Source organism: Sturnus vulgaris, chromosome 10 (genome assembly GCF_052056855.1).
Source record: "Sturnus vulgaris isolate bStuVul1 chromosome 10, bStuVul1.hap1, whole genome shotgun sequence".
Taxonomy (NCBI): domain Eukaryota; kingdom Metazoa; phylum Chordata; class Aves; order Passeriformes; family Sturnidae; genus Sturnus; species Sturnus vulgaris.
The window spans coordinates 22907047-22921734 of record NC_142252.1 but is presented as its reverse complement, the minus strand read 5'-3'; the positions used below and the strand labels follow the sequence as shown (position 1 = coordinate 22921734).

Sequence of the window (14688 nt, the reverse complement as noted above, 5' to 3'; positions counted from 1 at the left end):
CACACGGACACCCTTGTGCCCCTTGCCCGGCTGTGACACGGGACAGAGCCGCGGGATGCCCCGGGCAGGAGAAAGAAGGGGATGGCCCCCAGCTCCCTTTCCATCCTTTATGCCCCGCAGTTGCCCAGAGGGCTGAGGAGACTCAAATCGCTACAGAGACGCGGCTCTCCCGGGGCTTGTCCGGGCCATGTCCCCTTGTCCCCTCAGCCAGGAGGCAGAAGTCACCGCGGGCCATCCCCCGCATCTCCCTCCAGCCACAGCAGCTCCCGGCCCTTGTGTCTGTGCTCCGCACTCCCTGCTGGGGACAGGACCGGTGTGAGTGTGACAGGCAGCAGCTCCAGAGAAGGCTACGGCTGATGTAACCAAGATTAGGACGTCACTCGGTTATTAATGATAATTATTATTATTGGCAAGCGAGCTATCTCCTTGCCAGAGCCCATCCTGGAGCTGTGGGGATGCTGTCAGCAGGGTGGGAGCTGGCTGATGCCCTTCGGCTGCCTCTTGCCAGCCTCAGTTGTCATCACTGAAATTCATCTTTTCTTCTGAGAATAAGGGAGGGAGACCCAACTTAGAGGTGGATACTTGGGCAATTATTGTGCCTTGCAGAAATATCCTTACAAGGCTCTGTTTCCAGCAGGAGAGAACGTTCTCCCCGCTGCAGTCCCTGCTCAGCAGGCTCTGAGTGCTCCAGGCAGCCTGCAGTGGGAACCCTTCCCTCCCCTTCCCTTCCCAGAACTGGCAATGGTGGAGAGAAAAGAGTGAGTTTTCTCCCAGAGCTCACCCTGCCAGTCCAGAAAGAAATATTCTGAGCTTTAATAGTATCTCTGTCTCCAGCAATCCATGGCAAGGGCAAAAGCAATAAATAGTGCAAGGGCGAGGGAATCGCTGCTGTAATTATTACAAATGGGAGCTGCTTCCCTGCTCACTGTGTTTTGTTAAGGTTGGGAGTAGTTTGGAGCTGCTGGGTCCGAGTGCTGGGAGGGTTTGGATACAGCTCCAGCTGCACTTCTGCCCAAAAACCCTGGCCAGCCCTGCTGGGCAGTCGGGGATGACCTCCAGCTGCCAGCTCTGGGGGCAGGAGGAGCTGTGGGATGCCCAGGGTGTCCGGGGGAGCAGGGAGGCCCCAGTGGGATGTGCTGCTCATTCATCCCTGGTGGGATCTCCTGGCTGGCCGAGCTGCCAGCCCAGTGCTCCAGGGAGAGATGCTCCAGGAGCAGGGCAAGGCCCAGGGCTCAGAGGGAATATCCCATGGCTCTCCCTGCCTTGGGGGCCTCCTCAGTGGAAGATGGAAATCCTGGGATTTTGGGAAAGCCCGAGCTGTGCAGAGCACAGAGCTGGACTCTCCAGCACACAGAGAGTGGCCCTGGGCAGAAACACTCCCAGCTGCAGAGGCTGACTCTGCTCATGCCATTAGTCTGGGCTCAAAGCTCAGCTTAACCTCCTTCCCTGCTCTGATGACCCCTCTCCTTAAGATTTCTGTACTGCACGGTGTCTTCATATTCAATTTTGAGGTTCCCCTCCCCCTTTTATTTTTAGGGAGCCTTTCAAATATCCTTGGGATTCTATATTATTAGAAATTATATTAGAAATTATTTAAGAAGAAAAATGTTGGTGGTTTTAAAAATGTTGATGGAGGAAAATCATAATTGAGAGGCTTCTCTGTGCAGCAGCTAGTGAAGCAGTTTATGAGGCTTCACTTTTCTTATTCCCTCCCTGTTCCTTAATTAATTTATCAAACACAGACAGAGAAACATAATCATCAGCTGGAATTTACCTCTAGCCCTTCTCTGGAAGAGCCTATATCTGTAAAATTTCTGTCACATTGTCCCAGTGGTGTTTTAGGGACCACAACCTGCTGTTGAATCAGCACAGTCTCCCTACCAGGGGTCCCAAATTGCATGCAGGGCGCTGTCCTGTCCCCCTCAAGCCACTGCAGAGGCTCCCCTGAGTGCTGGAGGGTCCTGTTTGCAGTGGCAGAGCTCAGCCCAAGGCTCAGGTGCTGCTGAGGTCCCTTCATCCCGTTCTGGCTGCTCTGCTGAAGGCTGGATCCTGTTTTCCATACACTGCTGGCATTTGCCATGCCATATATAAAGTACAGGCATGGATTATTTGAGCTGCATAAGCATCGGTGGGTGCACATGAAATGGAGGAAGAGTAAGAACTTTAAACTGGGCTTTTCCAGCTGGAATCCTTCAGGCTGGAGAAGCTTATGTCAAACTGATGCTCCTGGCCACCATTTTTCCCCTCATTATCAGTTATTTATTAAGGCATAACTGTTATTTTTTTTTTCAGGGCAGTTGTGCTATTTTCTGATGAAGTTAAGAAATAACAGTGCACCAAATGATAATTAACATGGATTATTTCTAATATAAAAGGGTCCTCAGCTACTTGAAACTCAATGGGACACTGGAGCAGCACAGAAAGCCCAGCCATGCCCTCAGTAGCAAGTTATTTGTAATTGGTTTACACTCATGGGATTTTTTTTTTTTTTTCAGCAGAGATATTTTGCCCAGTATTTGATGATATGTGTAAATATTAAAAGGAAAGGAGGGAAGAATTAATAGACACCATTAAAACAGAACAGCAAATACCAGCAAATTGTGAGTGCAGCATTTTTAATGGATACCTATTAAAAATAAAAGAGAAAATAGGCAAAATAAAAGGGAGGTTTTATTGGACAAAATTGACAGTTGTTTTCCTCACTGATTCCTGACATTTCAAGATCATTTTTTTCTCTAATGTTTCAACAGCCTTGGATATTTCCTTCTAGTGAACCACACTCAGCTGTAGCTTTTTTTTCTCCCTTTAAGCCCACAGATTTTTTTTTTTTTCTAAATGTGCTGATATTTATTATAGCCAGTGTCAAAAAAAACCCCTCCACACTCCACTTATATATGAGCTTCTCCTCGGCCTTTCCTGGGATGATTCACAGCCCTGGGTGGGCAGGCACAGCTTCCTCTGGCAGCAGCTGGAATTTCATGCACGGATCCAAGGCAAAATGATGCCCTCAGGGTGATGTGTTCCCATAAAAACTCAGAGTTCTGAGCCCCCCTCCAGCCCTAGAGGGCTCCCCCAGCCCTCCCCATCCTTCACAGAGGCAGCTCTGCAGCCACATCCCAGAATCATGGAACCACTTAGCTTGGGAAACATCTCCAAGATCATCGAGTCCAACCATTAACCCAGCACTAAACCATGTCCCTAATGGACATCAAGACATTTTAAAATCAGTTCCAGCAATGGTGATGCCACCCCTTCCCTGAGCAGTGCTTGACAACCCTTTTTGGTGAAGAAATTTTCCATAATACCTGATCTAAACCTCTCCTGGCACAACTAAAAGCTGTTTCTTCTTGTTCTATCACCTGGTACGTGGGAGAAGAGTCCGACCTGCACCTGTCCACAACCTCCTTTCCTCCATCACCACAGCCTGCTGCATCCTTTTCAGCCCTTTTTATTCAGCACAGAGACTTCTTGTCACCTGGCAGCCCAAGTGGAGGTTTTAATGTCCTAAATGAGGCTGAACATGGACCACACGAAGGAAGAGCATGGACTTGGAATTGTGCTTTCTGAACCACAGACCCTGATGGCAGGACACACCTTCAGATGGCAACTTCATAGAAAAAATCTTAGGAAATGCAAAAATACCCTTTGAATTCTTGTTGTGGAATAATGGCTGTGGTTTATTTTGACACCTCCACACTCTGCATGTGGACATTTTCTATTGCAGTTTCTTCTTTGGTTTCCTTTCCTTTTCACCTTGTGGGCTAATCTTCCATACATCCCAATTCCTGGATTTTGCCTGAGTACACAAAAATGGAGATTAGCCTCCAGTATGTGCTGTAAGCAACAGCCTGGATTTTCAGGGCATCTGGATTTAGAGTTGCCAGAATTAGAAACACGAGCCAGACGAGATCATCCTAGGGCAATTCCCCAGGACTGGGCCATAAAGCCAATCAATTTAAAATGTAATAGCAAGCACTGAGTTCTGGGTGAAGGAAGGCACTTTACTGCTCATTTGGAAAGAAAAGCTCATATTCTAAATTGCTTTTCAGATCAGACTTGAGCCTACTTTTAGTGATGTCAATGGTGCCACTTCCGCTCAGCCCAGTGGTGCCAGAATTTTCTGTTTACTGCTGTTAATTCTCCACTTCCCTCTCTCCTCCTTTTTTTCCTAAGATCCCTGGCAGCACCACTCCTTGCATGGTTCAGAGGAGGCACCAGGATGGTCAGAGGGATGGAGCAGCTCTGGGAGGGAAGGCTGGGAGAGCTGGGATTGTTCACCTGGGCAGGAGAAGCTCTGGGGTGAGCTCAGTGTGGCCTGAAGGAGCTGCAGGAAAGATGGAGAGAGACAATTGCCAAAGGATGGGGGGACAGGACAGAGGGAATGGCTTCCCATGGACACAGGGTAGGGTTAAATGGGATATTAGGAAGGAATTTCTCCCTGTGAGGGTGGGCAGGGCTGGCACAGGGTGCCCAGAGCAGCTGTGGCTGCCCCTGGATCCCTGGAAGTACCCAAGGCCAGGCTGGACATTGGGATTGGAGCAGCCTGGGACAGTGGGAGGTGTCCCTGCCATGGCAGGGGTGGCACTGGATGGGCTTCAGGGTCCCTTCCATCCCAAACCAGCCATGGATTCTGTGATTCCTTTTGAGGACAGTTAGGATATGGAGACAGAGCCAATTGTTCAGTGACATTAAGTAATTTTAATCTCATAGAAATAGGAGTTCAGCAGTTATGGAGAGGATGGTGACAATGACCTCTGCTCTTGCAAGTCTTGCCCCAGTTTTGTTTTTGCTCCCAATGACAGAATTCTTACAGCAGCCCCAAGCTGGGAATCAGAGGTGATCTTTCATCTGAAATGGGCTCAGCTGGGAAGTTCAAGATGAGCTGACTCACTCCCATCTCACTTATCCCTAATGGAAGCTGGGGACTAATGCACCTCTGTAAAAATGGCCAAAGAGATTTGGGGCCTGAACCTGTGGGTCTCTCCTAACACCAAATGCTGCAATACTTGGGTTTCCAGTGTGTGGTGCATTAACTCATTAGCAGGCACTTAAGAGATAATTTTTCTTATGCTAAAATTATGAAATGGTGAGAGCCAGAACGTGCTGAGGCACATGAGTGTCCTCCTCAGCCTCCAGCTCTAAGTGACCTCTGGAAAAGAACTGCTCTCCCTCCTTCCCACCAGCCAGGAATCCTTCTGGAAATTGCCATCAGAAATCAAATATCATGGCTACTTTACATGCAGGAGTTCCCTGTTTCCTCCTTTGATGTAATTTTGTTGAAGAGGAAAATTGCTGGTTTTCTTTTTCAAATTCCGAGGTTTTGGGCAATTTTACAAAAGACCAAATTTCTTTCACCAGGAACTTTGAGAACTGCCATTTCTGGTCACTGCCTCCAGGCAGTCATTACATGTGGATGTACAAAGAGAATCAGAGGTCTAGGAAGTCAGACTCACCCAGGAAAGAGTAAATTAAGATAATTCTGAATGGAAGAGTGGAAGAAACATGAAAACACTTTTGAATTATACAAAAATACATTGAAAAATAAAGGGAACACCTTGCTCTTTACAAACAACATCAGAGTGAGAACAAGAAATTTGTCTTAATTTGAAACTAGAAAAATTGATATCAAATATTAGGAAGATGTTTGTGATGGAGAGGATGGCAGAGACTGGCTAAGGAGGTCACAACCCCACAATTCTGTGGCTGTTTGTGCTGAGGGACAAATTGTTTGGGACCATACATTACACTCCTTAAAATTAATATATTGTCAATAAACACAGAAGGAAAAGCCAGTAAAAAGCAGATTTGGAACCAGATTCCAATTGAAACAATGACATAAAAAATGTAACATGAAAGAATTGAAGGTTTCTAGATCAACATGGCTACGTCATGTTCTGGGCATTTTATTCCAGGCCCTGAATTCGTGGAATTGACTAAAATCATCATTTTGGAAATATATACATGGATCTATGGATACACGAACACCCACACGCCTGCACACCTGCATTCTTGGATTATTTTTGCATATCTTCAATTTTTCAAGATTCTTGTGTTTAGGGTTTTTATTTTCCATTCATTTTCTCTCTTTCTGCACCATCCATCTCTCTGGCTGGCTGGATAGCTGGGAAATACCAACTCCTTGGGAAGTCACCTTCCAGAAACCAGAACTTTGGGGAAAAAAAAAATCTCAAATAAGCAGATTTACAACAAGCTCTGAGCGCTGGGATTCCTGAATAGAGATGAAATCTTAGGCATGAGTGTAATGTGGGAATGTAAAATCTGTAACAATTTCCTCCCCACTTTCATAGTTTCAAATGTTTGCAGCTCCAGGGAGTGCGAGCTCCCTTTTAGCTGCTGATTTAACTGGGTTTAAAATCCAATGAATAAATTGTCCATAGTTCATCAGCTTGTGGGGTGCTCAGTGCCTACACACCAAATAATAAGCTCCACATCCCACTGTGAGCAGTTTATGGCCAGGAGACTGAGGGAACACCCTGGTGGAACTGTCAAAATAAAACATGTAATGGGCTCATAAATGAAATGAACGGATATTGGTTTAAAATCGAGCCCATAAATATGTGTCACACCTGTCCTCTGGGTGGTCAGCAGCAATCAGGCTGGTCAATTCTGAGCATATTTTCGAGCTGGTGCTGTCTGGTTTGTCCTTCCCTCCTTGCTGAGTGATACCAAGGGATGAAGTGAAAGGCTGGAGTGAAATGGTGCAAAGGGTGCAGCCAAGGTGATGTTAATGTTTCAAGCTAACTATCCAACAAATCCAGGATAATTCAAGGCTAATTGCATTTTATTGTGTTAACCCTTTTAGGGAAAAAAAAAAAATCAATGAGAATAGGTTTACAGCAGCTGTTTTCAGCTCCCAGCAAGCTTCTGCACTTTCCCACAGAGGTTAGTCTGAAGGTGGAAATATTCTAACATAAGGATTAATAATAATAATAATTTACACCGTGGGAGTGCCAAGGATTCCCTCTACGCAGGGTACTGGAGAAATAAAACTTTACACATAAAATCTTCCAACCAGTGACCAGAGTGTGTGAATCTACCTGTGATTGTCCCTCTTCATACCCACAACTCCATGTCAGGACTTAATAAATTCACCTCAATTCTTAGTGTAGTTCTCCCAAAGGTTACTAATTGTAACAGGCCATATTCACTATTCTTCTGAAGAAGCCATAGAGGCAGATCCAATATTTGATGCTTGATATTTGCCCCAAATAATCCTCTACCTGATTTTAGGGTTGCACCCCATCTGCTAAACCAGCTCCATGCTTCTTCAGGACTTTAGGTGGGGATTTAGTCAAAATCTTTTTTCTTGCTTATTTAGTATTTAAAGAGAGCATTGTTAAGTTGTGAAATGGTGCTGTTTAAAATGTAATCTTTTATTTTGCCATTTAAGTATTAGTTTTTCTGGGGACAATCCATTCCTGATGGAACCTTTTGTAAAGGCCATTGTAGAGTCCCTCAAACTTGAACAATTTTCCAGCTTAAATACACAAGGCAGATGAAGCCCTCTGGATCTCCCTGCCAGGCCTCCATTCCCACCTCTGCTTGCTCTTCTGCATCCTGAAAACCCTGTAGCTGTTAAAATTTTCAGGTTGTCAAAGGGACACCAGGATTTCCCAGGTACAGACTGATTCCATTATTTTAAATATATACTAAAACACATTGTACTGTTGAGCTGGATCAAAAAAAAAAAAAAAAAAAAAAAAAGCAGCAGAATGGCAAAACTGCTGTAAACCTGTGAGAACAGAGGCATTGTCTGAATTTTTGGTGTGCAATGCAGATGCAAACAGCACCATTTCCTTCCCTCCATTTGCATATCTGTAAATGACTGCAAGGCAGGGTAGAAGGAGGCCAGCTGGATTCAATTACAGAGAAAGGTAAAAAATCTTTTGCTTCCGATCTTCATTCTGCAGTTTGGAGCAGGGTCACATTCTGAATTTCTTTCCAGGCTTTAGAGAAATGAGTGAAGTTCTCACCGGCGCATCCCGAGCGGAGCAGCGCACGGAAATCGGAATCGTAAAAAGAAATTCTATTTTTACCCTAATAATTAATGTTTTGTCTCGTGCAGCCTTCCCACTGAGCCACAGCAAGCACATTTGAGGGCATTAGAGCTGCTTAGGGAGATTTCAGGGGACACTAATCTGCAGCACTTTCGCTGACAACCCAAAGGCAGCGTCACATGAAAACCTTATCAGGGCAAACCCACCCTGAGCCCATGTGAGCAGCCCTGAGCACAGAGCTCCCCGGCCTGGGATACCTCAGCAGGCCGGATTCACCGAGCTTAGACAGGGATTTTTGGTGTGCCAGAATTATTTCCATTATTTTGAGAAGGAACTGAGGCTCCAGGTTCCTCCCAGCCCGGGATGAGATGCAAACCTCTTTCTCTGTGTGATTTTCACCTACTTAATAATAGTAATAATAATAATAACAACAACAATCATCATCACCATCACCAAGAACAACAACAACAACAATAATTGCAATTACAACAACGTTACCTTTCACTAGCTGCTCATAAGCCTTGATTATTTTATTTTATGCATCTTCTTCAGCATTTTTTTTGTATTCTTTGCTTCATACTTCAAGTTGCAGCAGCTCCTGGCATTACCACAATTTCTGCCATCCATGCACATATAGCAAGGTAAGGATGGTCAAACTGGCACACAAACCTAGAGGAGTAGGTGGACAGTAAATGATTATTAATTCTTTCCAGCCATTTGTACCTTATAGAGGGCTCCAGTTTGTTGTCACTCTGAATTATTGGCCTTTGCTTATGAACACAATCCTAGGAGTTACTCATAGACAGATCTCTTGTACTTGGTGCAACATGAAATTGAGCTAAACCTTCCCTGTGCCTGCATCCCCTTATTTCTCACAAGCCTTTAGCACAGCAGAGGATTTCCCAGGTACCCAGGTGCTGCTCAAATGCCCTAAAGTTGGAGGGGATAAAGGCAGAGCCAAGTAAGTAGAACAGAGAATTCTCTGGGTTAGGATGACAGACAGGTTAAGATGACAGACATTGTTCCCCCTCCTACTTAGTCAGCTATATTTATTTTTTTCAGTGGATTTTCTCCCTTTTGGAGTCTCTATGTACCCTGCAGTGTCAGGGAAATGTGTTAACAAAGCTCTGCCACCCAGGGAAGGGCATGGTCTTCAATTTATGCACAGGGAGGGGAGCAGAGAGGGATATTTGGAGTTTATAGACAGAGATAAGAGTTTGAGGGAGAGTTGGAAAGTCTCGACTGTCTGGCAGTCGATGGAGACTCCCTCCAGTCCCAGCCTGTGGCACAGGTGCTCCCAGCAGCAAAAGCCATCATCCCTGGAACTTTTGGGAATGGTGAGGGGTTTGAGCTCCTCATCCAGTCCCAGGGAAGTGTGCTGGGGGTTATTTCAGTCCCAGCCTGGTCTCACATTAGCACTCCTGGGAACGCTGGCAGTGTGGGGATGAGCAGTGCTGGGAAGGGAGGCGGGAGGTGTGTGCATTTCCATCCTGTCTGCAGGAAACCACGGCAGGTTTTGGAGTTACTGTGATTCTCACAGGACTCAGGAAGGTTCCCACCTCCTCCAGCCTCTCTTGTGTAACCCTGAGGACTGGATTAGCTTGGCTTGGGAGCTGGTTTTAGTTCCTACTTTCTCCCATGCAGGTAACCTGGCTCTGACACAAAGTAGTCCCTCGAAGAATCCTTGGCTAATTTTAGCAATCCAAGATAACTTGCCCCATTTATTGCAGGTGGAAGGAGCAAAAAAACCTTTCTGCACCAAGGTCTTTTTTCTCTGTTTGTGCCAGTGCGAGTGAGGCAAGAGCCTGACTTTAACAGAGCAGATAAAAATAAACCCAGCCATGGACAAAGCCAATTATGTTCTCCATTGCCTAGGGATGGGCAGCCTAATTTGCAGCTGACAGCGATTTGATGGACTGAACCATCCTTTTTCTGATCCAGCATTTGAAGTAATTTTTATTGTAAACCAATCATTACCATGCAGGACTGTCCGTACCGCCGGTGTCACCGTGACAAATTCCCACAGCAGCGCTGGTGCTGGTGCTGCTCCTGGGATTTTTCCTGCCATCCCTCACTGCTCTGACACGTTCTGGGAACCGTGGCACACCATGGCCCTGTCCCCAGCAGGGGCCCTGGGCACAGCCAGCTGATGGGTGGTGTGAGAGGGACAGTGCCAAACACATCCCCAGCACTGGGGGACACATTTCCAACCTCCTCGCTGGCATTTTGGCAGGGATGCTAAATCCAGTCCTCCAGTTTGGAATATGCAGACAGCACATTAGGCTGGGAGTGCAGTGCACATTTTCTCCATCTTCACCCGCAATGGCCTCTGATTTTGCTCTCTTCTCTGGTTTATAGGTCATAAAATGATTTCCCCCTCCCTGAGGACATTGTAGTAGTTTGTGTCTGACATCTGTGCAATCCAGCAAGCCCTAAGCTGTCGTGTAACATCCTTCTGTTCTGAATGGACACAGGGGCACAGCTCCTGCCCAGCCTTGTTGGACAGAACAGCACTTCATTAGAACCAGCTGGAATTTGTTCCCACCAGAGATTCAGCAATTTCTCTTTGCAGCAGCCCCAGAGCTGTTGGAATTTTTCTGGTCTGCACTAGAAAAACTTCCCTCTGGGCCATGGAAGCTGTGGGGTGCAGAGGGAAATTTGGGGAGAATGCATGGAGGGTGAAGATGTGCTGCTTTGGCAGAGGTGGTGTGCCCTACATTCCCTTTCCAGGTCCATGAGAGCTCAGTATAGACCCAGGAGGCTCCATCTACATTTCCTCCTATTTTCAGCTGTGAAATCTGCAATTTCTTTCTTCCCACTGTAGTATTCAGTAAAGACTGATTAACAAGTGATAGACACCCACTGTTGCTAACAGGAGCAATAAAACCCTATAATTTTCATGAGACAGGTCACCAAGACTTTCCTCTAATCCTGCAGAGTTTCAGCAACACCTCCACTCCTTCAAAGCCCTGAGGTAAAGGAGGGTTTTTGAGGCTGTGTCATCGAGCACAGGGATGGTGAGACAGGCCAGGATCAGGGTAATTTGTGCACCTCAGCTCCTGCTCCTTCCACTCTTGTGTGCCAAGGTACCTGTGTGCTGAAGAGCTGTGAGGAGCAAACTCTGTATTCTCCACTCATGTGCTTTGTGCCTTATAATTTACACTGATTACTTGTTTGTATTGACCAAACATAGATATATATATTGATTTTATTAGCTATTAAAAAAAAAAAAGAAAGAAAATCGAAGGGAGGATAGAGAAATATGTTTAATAATTTCAGAATATTTTGAAGGTGGTTATTTCAGAAGCAAAACTAAGCAGGGTGTGTCCTGGCAGGAAAATATCAAGGCACAGGGATGCTCTGCCACAGAGGGGACCCCGTGCCTGGTGTTCCAAGGTCCTGCAAACTCGAGTTCTACCCCTGCAGGGACTCAGGTGTGGCTCCTGCCTTTACTTTTGGGATGGGATTTGGTCACACAGGTGCTGGAGAGGGGTAGGGTCTGCACTGAGCATTGAGAAGGGCTCAGGGTGGGGTTGGCAGTGCTCAGGGTGGGGTTGGCAGAGGTTGTGATGGGGTTGGCAGTGCTCAGGGTGGGGTTGGCAGATCTCAGGGTGGGTGTCTGCGTGATCCCACGGGAAGAGCAGAGAGGCTGGAACACGCAGGACACACGGCTGGGATGGGTCTGCAGCAGCCACCAGAGTTTCTGGGATCTCTGCGCGGATCTGGGGTGAGAACTGTGCCCTCGGCGCCGCTGGGAAGTGCTGAGAGCAGCTCTGTTTCCTGAACAAGCCTGTGAAAGGAAACAGATTGCCTCGGGCAAGACATTTAGAGGGTCTTACACTTGTCTCTGTGCTTTTGAAGAGCCTGCTCGCGTTGTCAGTGAAGCGCTGCCTCTCCAGGATGAAGGCGGGCAGGGATGCGCTGTGCGCTCCTGCCGGGAGCTGGGAGGGACGATCGGGGTCATCCTGCCAGAAATTCGGGGAATCAGGGACACCAGAGAGCATCCAGGTATCGCTGCTGATCTGCTTTGTGTCACAGAGAATGGCTTGGATTGGAAGGGACCTTAAAGCCCATGTAATTCCAGCCCCTGGCAATAAATAATTCCATTGCTGGCTGCTGGCACGGCTCTGTGCAGAGGAGACTCCCAATCTCAGGCAATATCACAGAATCATAGAATAGGAGCAGAGAATGGTTTGGATTGGGTGGCACCATCCAATCATCCACTTTCCATCATCCCAGGGTGCTCCAAGCCCCATCCCCCTGGCTTTGAACATTTCCAGGGCTGGGGCAGCCACAGCCATAACCCAACAGACTCATACAGCTGTTTACAGCAGTTAAATACATTTCTATCAAAGGTAGATTGTGGTCAAGGGTTGCTAAAATTGGGGCTAAAATTGAGGTTTCAGAGCTCCTGTTCAAACCCACAGGGTTTGGAGTTTCTGTGCACGTTTCCCAGTGATTTCCACAGGCCTGGTCCTCCCACCTGTTTAAAATAAGCTTTAAAACTATTCATCTTGCAGCACTCTATGTTTAGACACTTATTTTTAAAATTTTCATTTCATTTTAATGTATTCTCCCTTTCTGGAAATCAAAAGAAAGCTTGCTAGGAAAATAATTTAAATTTCCATTCCCCCCCCCCCAGTTTTTCCATGTTGATTACTCACAGGTATCTCTTATTCTTCTGCAAGTTCTCTGAGTCATGGATCCTTCCCCAATAACCTCTGCCATGCTCAGCCTTCCCACCCAGCACAGGCCCCAGAGCAGAACAAAAGAAATTTTCAGTCAAATTATATTTTCAAGTAAATGCTAAAACCCTAATTTATCTTTTCATAAGATAAACAGTTGAGGCAATAAGCAAAAGTCTTGTGGCAGGAAATTCTTGCAAATAGTCATTCTAGTTCAGTTCTTTGCTACATGATAAATCAATGTGTTGATTTTTAAGTATCCTCAAGAAGTTTGATCTCATTTTAATTGCTGGAAAAATTTGTCAATAATTGTTATTACATGATCACTTTGCCTCCAAGTTTGCCTTCTGCATAGATTTTAATATATCTATATATTTTAAACTAGTTTACTGAAAGGGGAAAATAACATTATAACTCATTTTGGGGATTATAAAAGGAGTAATTTTCTTGAAACTGGTCCTTAATACAGCTAATAGCTCTTGGCTTCACCTGAAGATGCTTAACAAGCCCATCATTAACTGTGGCTAATGAAAAATTAATTAAACTTTTTATAATCTAATATCAGATGACAAATCATTATAAATCATGCCCTTGGTTATTCGTGTCACTAAAGCCAACAAATGAGTTTGAAAGTTCACATATATGTATAAAACTATAAACAAATATACAATTAATTGTGCTGGTTGTCAATAGTTATTGTTATCAGCAGCTTTTAAAATTTCTTCTTAAGATTCCCAGAATTCTCCCTAAGGCATGACCCTGCATTAAATTTTTGGAAGATTTAATAAGAAACCTTAACATTGCACATGATCAGAGACTCCTGGCATCTGCACCAGGATGAACCACACGAGCTTGGAAGGGAATTAGCAAAACTGGGGAGATTTAGGAGGAAGAGGGCAGGATTATTACAAACTCTGGCAGGACATCATTAGAAAAAAACAAAAAACTATTGCACTGGATTTGAAACTCTTACAATAAAAACAGGGAACTATTTTTTTTTCTTTCTGTTTGGGATTTGCCTGAGTGACTCAATGAAGGAGCAGCAGCAAGATCAAATAATTGTGTCTGCAAGCCAGTTTAAAGGGGGCCCCATGCCTCAGATGTGCAGGATTAACAGGGGACAACACTGAGCACTCCAAAGGCCTTGCACAGGTCAGAACCCATTTGGTAAATCCAGTGGATATTTCCAGGACACCAGGATTAGCTCACAACCCCCAAAAACTGCCCATGCATGACTCATATCGCTTGTAGATGATGAGGGAAAGCAGTGCCAGGGTTGACATCACCCTAACCCTTCTCAGCAGCTGAATATTCCCATGTGGAATCAGGGCAGCCCAGGTGAGCTGGGTGAGGAGCAGCAGTGTGGATGATCCAGGAGCAGCAGTGTGGATGATCCAGGAGCAGCAGTGTGGATGTTCCAGGAGCAGCAGTGTGGATGATCCAGGAGAAGCAGTGTGGATGATCCAGGAGCAGCAGTGTGGATGTTCCAGGAGCAGCAGTGTGGATGGGATGATCCAGGAGCAGCAGTGTGGATGTTCCAGGAGCAGCAGTGTGGATGATCCAGGAGCAGCAGTGTGGATGGGATGTTCCAGGAGCAGCAGTGTGGATGTTCCAGGAGCAGCAGTGTGGATGGGATGTTCCAGGAGCAGCAGTGTGGATGTTCCAGGAGCAGCAGTGTGGATGGGATGATCCAGGAGCAGCAGTGTGGATGTTCCAGGAGCAGCAGAGTGGATGTTCCAGGAGCAGCAGTGTGGATGATCCAGGAGCAGCAGTGTGGATGGGATGATCCAGGAGCAGCAGTGTGGATGTTCCAGGAGCAGCAGTGTGGATGTTCCAGGAGCAGCAGAGTGGATGGGATGATCCAGGAGCAGCAGTGTGGATGATCCAGGAGCAGCAGTGTGGATGTTCCAGGAGCAGCAGTGTGGATGGGATGATCCAGGAGCAGCAGTGTGGATGCTGCAGGAGCAGGAGGGAGGTGTGGGGCA

At 46.2% G+C, this 14688-nt stretch overlaps 2 long non-coding RNA genes across 5 annotated transcripts in view; one reads left to right on the top strand and one right to left on the bottom strand.

Annotated features, from left to right (window-relative positions):
* The window catches only part of LOC148222708 (uncharacterized), a 47154-nt gene that overhangs the window by 1070 nt on the left and 31396 nt on the right, over nt 1-14688 (top strand). The window lies entirely within an intron of this gene.
* Nucleotides 12527-14688, bottom strand: part of LOC148222709 (uncharacterized) — an 18769-nt gene continuing 16607 nt past the window's right edge. For all 3 annotated transcript variants that reach the window (XR_015805793.1, XR_015805795.1, XR_015805794.1), the window contains one exon: nt 12527-14688. This exon is cut by the window's right edge. This is a non-coding gene — a long non-coding RNA (uncharacterized LOC148222709).